Here is a 9,705-nt window from a genome sequence, read left to right on the forward strand (position 1 = left end):
CACATCCTTCAAGCCTAGCTTCTTAGACACAATGCAAGAAGACCTCAATGATTTGGACCATCTAGAAAAGTTAGAGCCTTCTTTCTTATAGAAGTGGTTTACTTAGATAGAAAAGGATCAACTATTAGATTGTAACAAATTCTAAACAATTAAGAGAAATAAAGATAAAAAAATATGATCAAAACATATATTGCTCCTATGTCATTTAGGGTGCTAGCCTTAACTCATAAGAGACCTCTAGAATACCTATGTCATTTAGGGTGCTTGCTCCTATGTCATTTAGGATGCTTGCCTTAACCCATAAGAGACCTCTAGAAGACCTATGCATCATCCCTCCTTGGATAGAATCCTAAGTGAGAAAGAGCTTCATGTAATTAGTAGATTGGGATTAGGAAGATTTACAATGGACATCCTAACCTATATCATCCATTTCGACATAAAACTTAAAGAAAATAACTTCTAACTAAAATAAAATTACTTTATAACCAAAAAATAAAAGTCATATCCATGGGAATCCATAGCCATACCATATATTCATATGTAGCATATGGTATAGGGAAGCCATAGCTAGTATAAAGAAGAAATACAATAAGCAATAGGTAGCATATACACACCTCATGCAATGGTATCCATGAGAACACATTCCATGGTAGTGGGAGAAATAACCACAAGAGCTCCAAATTGGATAGCTTAAGAGCTCTAAGGTTCTTAGCAACAAAGTTTCATAATAAAAGGGGAGATGTGCATAGATGATTTTAAGAGCCAACGTATACTTTCATGTTATAGAATATGTGGCGAAACTTGTATTTTAGACTTTCGAAAGTGTGGCAATTTGCTCTCTAAACCAAAGATATCATATAATCAGTTGGCGAATATTTTTATGAAAATAATAAAGTAATAAAAGGTTTAAAGTGTCAAGGAAAGAGGATGTCATTAATGAGCTAGTGAAAAACTATGGAGGATTTGCAGATTAAATTGGCTAAGTAGGAAGATTCTAGAAAAACTAGTCATTCACAAGCTGCTCCGCATAGGAATAATTTCGTGCGTAGATGCATATGGTATAATAGCCCTAAGCACGAGCACAAAGATTGTGAATCATTTAAGAATGTTATGTAATTTTTTTTTTATTTTTTGGCTGGATTGAAATATTTGTGCAACCAAGACTGATAAGTATATTGCTATAAATTTTGGAAAGGGTGGAATTGAAGATCGAGAATGGGGAGTTCTTGCTTCTTGCAAAGAGACAATGCTTTGAGGAGAATATGCTCACTACTGATGCAATGTTTAGAAATATTGAAGCTATATCGACAATGAATGCAAAAGAGACACTGAAAGAGCATCACAAGTAACTTTTAATCATTCCCTACATAGGAAAAAAAGGGAATTCCCTATCAATTCCCTAGTAAAAAATACAAGTAAATGATAGGAAAAATGGAACATTTCCTAGTTAGAGAAACTAGGGAATCATACAAGAAATCTCCTACATAGGGAAATTTCCCTATGGAAAAATTTTCTACATATGGATATTTTCCTATGTGGGAACTACATAGGAAATTTTCTCTATGTAGGAGGGAATCATACATGAAATTTCCTACATAGGAAAATTTCCCTATGGAAAAATTTCCTACATAGGTAAATTTTCCTATGTGGAAACTACATAGGAAATTTTCTCTATGTAGGAATTTTCTCTAACTAAGAAATGTTCCATTTTTCATATCATTTACTTTCCCTACTTATGTATATTCTTAATTAGGAAATTGATAGGGAATTCCCTTTTTTTTTCCTATGTAGGAAATTATTGAAAGTTACTTGTGATAAGGGCCGGCATTGGCAACAGGAGCTAGAGCGATCTATCTATAGCTATTATAGAGAATGCCATGGATCGAGAGAGCAATCTATCTATAATTGTTATAATAGACTACTATAATGCTCTAAACACCTCTAAACCTACCTTTTTTTTTTACTAATAATACAAATTTGAAGCTTCATTCACTAAAAAATATGATACTTTATCACCACTCAAAGCAACATGAGAAGCACAACTAAACAACTAGGTATGCATTTTTATTGTAGTCCCAACCTCCTTCAAATAGGCTGCACAACTAGACAACTAGACATATTTTAAAACAGAATACCAACTTTCTTGCACAAGAAACTTTTAATCATTTCCTACATAGGAAAACAAAGAAAATTGCCTATCAATTTCCTAGTTAGAAATACACATAAGTAGGGAAAGTAAATAATAGGGAAAGTGGAACATTTCCTAGTTAGAGAAACTAGGGAATCGCATGGGAAATTCCACATAGGAAAAAAATCTCCTATGTAGGGAATTTATTCTCTAGGAAAAAAATCCTTACATTGGAAAAAAATCCTTGCACAAGAAACTTTTAATAATTTCCTACATAGGAAAAAAAAGAAAATTTCCTATCAATTTCCTGGTTAGAAATACACATAAGTAGGGAAAGTAAATAATAGGGAAAGTGGATCATTTCCTAGTTAGAGAAACTAGGGAATCGCATAGGAAATTCCACATAGGAAAAAAATTAAAGGATTTTTTTCATAGGGAATTCCCTACATAGGGGATTTTTTTCCTATGTGGAATTTCCCATGTGATTTCGTAAAGGATTTTTTTCGTAAGGAAAAAATTCCCTACATAGGGGATTTTGTTCCTATGTGGAATTTCCCATGCAATTCCCTAATTTCTCTAACTAGGAAATGTTTCACTTTCCTATTATTTACTTTCCCTGATTATGTGTATTTTTAACTAGGGAATTGATAGGGAAATTCATTTTTTTTCTTTCATATGCAAAAAAAAGTTTCCACTATGTTTCCCTATATATGGTAATTTCTCTCTATATAAAATTTCTTATGTGATTTTAATTTTTTTAAACTTGAAATTATAATATTTTTCTTAGTTTACATATTTCTACTTATGTGAATTTCTAAGTAGAAAATTATCTAGTAAATTTTCAACTAGAAAATTATATAGAGATTGCTTAGTTAATTTTAAATAAGACATTATACACATATGATAGACTATGTAAAAAATTTACACTATATAGGCTTTTTTTTTCCTATGTTAAGAAAAAATTCCTAAATAGATACTATTTTCCTATATAGGCTTTATTTTCTATGTCAGAAAAAAGCTTGTATATATAGATATTTTTATTTAAAAAGATCTATATGATGTTATAATATGGTGATACTATATTCTTACTCAAGTTGATCCCTAATGGCTAATGAAATGGTAAATAGAGGCATCAAATTGTACATTAGCCCAATGTAGAATTGAAATTTTTCTATCACTTGCGTCAATACCAACACTAGTAACAAGTTTCTTGGCAATTTCTTGAAGGAGGGCTTGCGCTTTGTTGTCAGGAACTTCCATACATAGCTATCCATGGTTATGGTATGCATGTCCCTCTACAATACACAAAGATGTATAAACATGAGAATGTGATAAGGATATTATAAAACCATGATTAAGATTGATTAATAAGGCCTAGCCTAGCCTAGCTTCGCTACTGCATATTAGAGTTCTCAAGCATAACAAACAATTGCATGTATCAAATTCTCGCTTGTGTCACTCATGATTGCAATAGATAGAGAAGCTAATGATGATTATGATGACGATGATGTCATGGTGTAATTAGTGTTCCTCATGCATTCGAGTAGGCAATTAAAACTAGTCTTCGTAATGGCTACCCACTAAGTATAATAGCTATGAGGAGCTGCCAAAATTTGTGGAGTCTTCTTAAGACTTGCAACACTCTCCTTCCTTGCAAAAGAATATGTCTTGTGCTATATACAAGTCAATGGCCATGACGTGCTCAAAATTAATCATTACAAAGAATGGTGCCTTCATGGTGTCTCCTTCTATTATACACAATTAAGACACCTGAATTGGAAAAACACAATGATTCACTTGGAAGCACAATTAAAAGTTCTTCTTAGAGACAATGAATGCATACCTTTATTCCATGAAACAAGAGAAAGGATCTTGCAAAGTCACTAAGCAATTCCCCAAGATTTGTTGAATGGGTAATGCAATGGTGAACAGTGACAGTGGATGAGTCAAGTTGGCTTAGTCAACTAGAAATGCCCAGTCTCTTCTTGAATGCCAAGGAGGTCGATCAGAACTGCAACCTGGCTAGCCTACCTAGGCCCTACAAAGGGGGTTGATGCAATCAAATTTCAAGTAGTGTATCCATAGTAGATTAGCTATGCTAGCAGCAATGTACAGAAAGAAAAATGCCTAATGGGTGTTGCATTTTCTAGTACTTGAGGCCGCTCTGATGTCATGTAGTGATTGTGGGCTACTGATCAGATCCAAACGGCTTCTCCCCTACATTGTTTTGTAGTTTTGAAGGCTGCAATTGTTGTGTTTCCATTCCTAGATGGTGCTTCTTATTTTCCTCAATTATATTTTAAATCGAAGGCACATCTTGTGGCTGCTATAGCTACATAATTACATGAAGGCATGACTGGGGATGCTCTTGGCTTGGCTATTTTGAGCCTTCACTCCACTTATATTTCACTTCCTTGCTGCTAAGATACTACTACTTAAAAGTTATTCCTACTAGTTGAGTTATGACTTGTGCTCCAACCTAATCTGGCTACTTTAGGTGGATAGCTTGCTCTTCATGCTAAAGCATCTGTGTTCTGCTCTGCTGCTGCTACGGTTGCTCCCTATTCATGGTTGTTGCTTCCAATCATCACTTACCATTGAACCCACATTGGAGGTCTAAGAGGATAAAGCGCATAGTGAAAGCTACTCAAATATGTGTGCTTTTTTCAAGCACAATACAATTAGCATAGATGCACAACATAAGTATTTTTCTTACTTTGCAATCCTAAATTGATCCTCTCACTATTATGCTTCCTCCAAACTCCCTATCAACTCATCATGTCTCTTTGGCTTGTCAATAATCTAAGTGCAACTTGAAGATTCTATTTCTCCACAATGCTTGCCAGCCAAGCAAAAGAAGCCAATGACCCATCATTGTTGCCAAACCTCCAAGAGTATATAAGAGTTATCCACCTTCAAATAGGTGAGAAAAACTGAGAATGGCCAATACTCAATGGTGCACTTCTCGAGACAGCAGAAAAACCCTAATTACAGTAGTAATTAGGCGTGATTTCAGCAAAACAATGCTGAATATCTTTAGATTTTCCAATATGAGGGAAAACACAGTAGAGGAGAGAGAGACATTTAATCTGCTTCCAAGAAAGTGCTGTAACAACAACTTCTATTGTTTCAGAGAGAAAAAATAAGGTCACCTATTAGTTTTTAGGGTTCTGTTGGTATCTGAAACCCTAATTTCTGCACCAACAACTATCAATAACCTCATTTTTAGGGCATCTTGTTATTTTCAGCTCTACTATCTTAGAACTTTAGCACCTATCCCCTCCTCACGACTAAGTTCTCCTGTAGATATGCCCCAAACAAACCAAAATGAGAGAAAACAACCCAACATGGAAGATATACTTTCATGCAAACCCAAAACTGATCCAAACTTGGCATTAATCAATGCATCAATAAATGTGTAAACCTATATATGTATTGAAAACTTATATTGACAGACATCAAACGTGTCAATAAATGTGTAAACCTGTAGAGTATGCTCGTTAAGTTTTTTTGTGAGTTCAAACTAGATAACAAAACATGGTCACAACATGTAATCAAGACAAAAGGATTTCCAGCCATGATTTAGCAATACATCCAATATTTTGAGAGAGAATGACATGATCATCCTAAAGTTGTAAGCCCACATCTTTTGTTGCACTTATTATCAGCTAGTACACAAATAACCATATCATATGCATCAAGAAAATTTTTGAGTACTACCACTCTCTCTTTGACATTTTGTCCTGAAGGAATTGTTGGATGTAAACAGGGGAAAATAACATTCCAGTTTTGAGTCAATATCAAGTGAGAAGGTTGACTCAAAGGGTGTCATTACCTATTGTGCAATCTATTAAAGTTCCATAAAAGGTGGGGAAATGTAAGATATTTGTAGCAATCTAAACTTAGATAAGTAAAAAGGTGCACTATCCCCTAAGAGAGCAACTATCCTAGCTTAAGATGACAACAAGCATGAAACATGTCAAATATCAAAAAGTAATAGAGAAAAATTTTTAGTGTACTTTAAGAGTGACTTTTAGAGAAAAAACTTGAGTTAAGATAGTATGTTTTGATTACCTCTTTTCCATGAATGGACACCAAAGCCTTTAGCTCTTTTGAACAAACCATCATTATGCCCTATCAAATCATCTAGCAACTGTAGAGAAGAAAAGTAGCTCGTAAGACAAATATAAATATGCATTGACATATGAACATCTTGATGAACATACACCATTGGTAACATACAATCTTTCCCAGATGCAACAAGCACACATCCTAGATCATAGTCATCATCAATTTGCGATCAATACATAAAGCTGTGGTAAAAATGGAAAAAACCTAGTTTTGGAATACAATGCTTTTTTTGGCTAAATGTTTGGATACACATGTCAAAACTCTAGACTTGTTCTCTAAAAGAAAACTTGCTGATGATCTTAAACTACAAGAAATTGTAGCAAGGTTGTTGTAGCTAGAGATGCACGTGAATATGCTGGAAAATCATAAATGTCAATGATGCTGCAGAACTAGTACAAGATACAATCTCTGCAATTCCTTCATTCCTAGAAGTGGGATTGTGGTGGAATTATAGCCATATTATAGCCTAATTTTCCAAACTAAAAATGATATAAAATATTATAGATATACTCCAAGACAACCCACCTTTTAGTCACATCATCAAAACAAAGCAAGGCACTCTAGCATACAAGTTCCAGCAAGTATAACTTCACTATCATCTCCAGATTGCAAGTGATATCATATTCAAGTGCTACAACCTGCTACACATTCTGGAGACCCATCACAGGTAGTAATCTTAGCATACCCTCAGCTACACATAATCCTCATTCCACATCAACTTGAGTTCTTTTAATCATGTTTGAATCTGTCGTAGCATAGAAGAGTAGATCACTAGCTTTAAGATGCTTTTGTGATGCCTCTCTTTGCCATTCAGTGATCCTGAATAAATGTTCAAGCAAACCATGTGGCCCTTTTCCAATTCACAATTTGATACTTTATTGCAATGCCTCTTGAACATAATGCCATTCTACTTATACAGCCTAGGGGACTTCCATGCCTTTTGCACAATGCTCCAATAATCTTCCCAGGACCTAATAGAGACATGCAATTCTTCATAGAGGGATCAGTCTGCCCCAAATCCACTCCACCTGTGATCATTGATAAAAAAAAAAATGGGCACTTCGCTCTCTTTCACAGCTTCCACACATGATAGTGCTCCCTTCACAAAATCTGCTGTGCAGGGATCCTCACGTTGGTTAGATTGGTTAGATACTTTGCTTCATGAAGCATGACTAGCTCAATAGTTTTAGCATTTCCTACTCATTAATCACCAAGAAAAATTTAACCAGCTATTATTTGATATCCTACTCCTCAATCTGAGAAAGGGGCTAATTCATGCAACACAACCTTCATCTCTTCATACATCCCAGCTTAATGATGGTTGTCCCCTTGCACTCTATCATTAGGTGCTAAAAATGCTCTAAGGGATGGACAACATCTGCATTCCTACTGTCAAGGACAAACATCGATCCCCAGGGCCTTATCATGTCTGTCAACCTGTATCTGTGGGTTTTGCAGAGAAAATCAGGCTATCTGATTCAATATTGCATCTTAAAAACTATAGCATCTCAGTCTGTATTACCTACGTGATAAATAAGTTGAAGCTCATGTGAAATTCCTTACTCTGGGTAATAGAAACATAAACTCAAACAACTGCTAACAAAGTATGAAAGGTGCATGCTGTCAATCTGGAACCCACATTCATACCTCTTAAAATCATATCATGCCCTGACTTGGTAGAACCTTGGCTCAAAACCCCATAAGCAAATAGACTCTCATATGGTGCAGGGAATCTCGCTCATCAGTTGAACCCTAATCTGCCATTCTTCTTTGCATATGCATAGTTAATGACTATAATAGTAGTCCCAATCACAAACACAAACTTCAATTAAGGCAACAAATCCCATTGTGAGCACCACTCCAACATAGATAGCCCGTTTCATGTCTGATTGTCACCAAAAAGAACAAAGCAGTGCCTGTAGTGACAGCAAGCTAACTCCACTACAGATTTTTGTCCTGGTTGTATTTTCCACATCTCATGCCCATGCCATGTCTGTACCACATGAGAGAGACGAACGCTAGGTCCTGAAAGCCAGGCTCTTATATGCACCGTTGCTCTCTAATGTTTGGGAGGAGAGAGAGAGAGAAAGAGAGAGACGGTGCTTCAAAGCTTGCTAATGATGTGCACCTTCTTGGAAACAGGCTTGGCAGGGGCATTTTTAAGCACAATAATGGTAAACATCACATGCTTGATGGACTCTAATGTAGTCAATGAGAAAATTACCGTTTGGGATCTAGAAATGATAGAAGAATTTGCTCGAGGGTCTCTCGCTTTTGTGCCAAGCTGCAGGTCCCTTATTCCTCTCCGCCTCTTGCTTCTAGAATTCACCATGGATCTACACCATATTTCCTTCATGGACAAGCACTTGCACATCGCCCTCTTCACCCCACGGAAATGGGCCTTAAAGATGTGGACATTAGGCGTCTCCAGCTAGTTGACTTAGGTATAATCTGTGTCAATGTTGAGAAGGCGATGAAAGGGCTCTCTTTCTATGCCCCACCTCCTCCATAGAAGAAGTATCGCGCTATAACAGTGTTACTTGTGCTATCTGTCCAGCCTATAGTCGTTGATCCCACAACTGGCCCATGAAAGCCAGGCAAGACGCACTCACCACAATTCTTTGTCGTGCCTGCAACAATACCACATATGTAGGCATCAGCACCAATCCATGGTTCAAAGGCATAGACCTAGTTATCCCGGGAGGTGGCCCCATACCCCAATCTACCCTCCTCCATGCATGGAATGCTAATTTGGATGTCTTGAAAGCATAGCTTTAGCACTCAAATAAGGAATATGGATTAGCTACAAACGCCCAAAGGTAAGCGAAGCAGAACTGATGGTTGCATTCTCAATGCTGGAATGGCTCCTTTCCCACCTCCTCAACCTCCTTATACCCATCTCCACCTTTCAATTAATCCTTTTGCTCCAAATCTAATTACATACCGAGTCCCTTATTATATTTTCCAATCACCCATCCAATACCAATCATGATAGTGTCTAGTGTAATGATAATATGCTTTCCCTTTGAATAATCAACATTCCTCAATGTCCCTGCAGACTTCAACAATCTCTTTAGTTTCTTCATGGCTTTCGTGTGCTTTTTGTCCTATTGGAATTTCTATTCTTTTTGTAATAAGAATAACAGATTCAAATCATCAGTCACATGCACAAAATATTGTATTCATATATGAGGTAAAAGACACATGTCCCTAAATATTTTTTGACCTCTAAAACATTGGAACAAGTATCTTGCATCCTTATGACCTCCATCTAGAGCTCTCAGTGAAGACCCAACCTTTTCCATGGTCCTTTTTTTTTCATTACAATGTTTACCTTATGGTGGCCACCAGGTATCGTCCTTTATCTCAATACATATGCAAATAAGAAGAGAAGCAATGTATAGTCTACTTATCTATATTCTCGTTCTTATTATCATAATCACAAA

At 36.1% G+C, this 9,705-nt stretch overlaps 1 long non-coding RNA gene across 1 annotated transcript; it reads right to left on the bottom strand.

Moving 5' to 3' along the window:
- Positions 1–3,223: 3,223 nt before the first annotated feature.
- On the bottom strand, positions 3,224–9,097 carry LOC148027863 (uncharacterized). Its single transcript, XR_015692555.1, has 4 exons — positions 8,976–9,097; positions 8,484–8,889; positions 6,203–6,281; positions 3,224–3,423 (listed from the first exon to the last, which is right to left on the bottom strand). It is a non-coding gene; the product is annotated as an uncharacterized LOC148027863 (long non-coding RNA).
- Between the last annotated feature and the right edge of the window lie 608 nt (positions 9,098–9,705).

Source organism: Lygodium microphyllum, chromosome 12, assembly GCF_053477565.2.
Source record: "Lygodium microphyllum isolate KBCC chromosome 12, Lygodium_microphyllum_v1.1.10, whole genome shotgun sequence".
In the NCBI taxonomy this organism is placed as follows: Eukaryota; Viridiplantae; Streptophyta; class Polypodiopsida; order Schizaeales; family Lygodiaceae; genus Lygodium; species Lygodium microphyllum.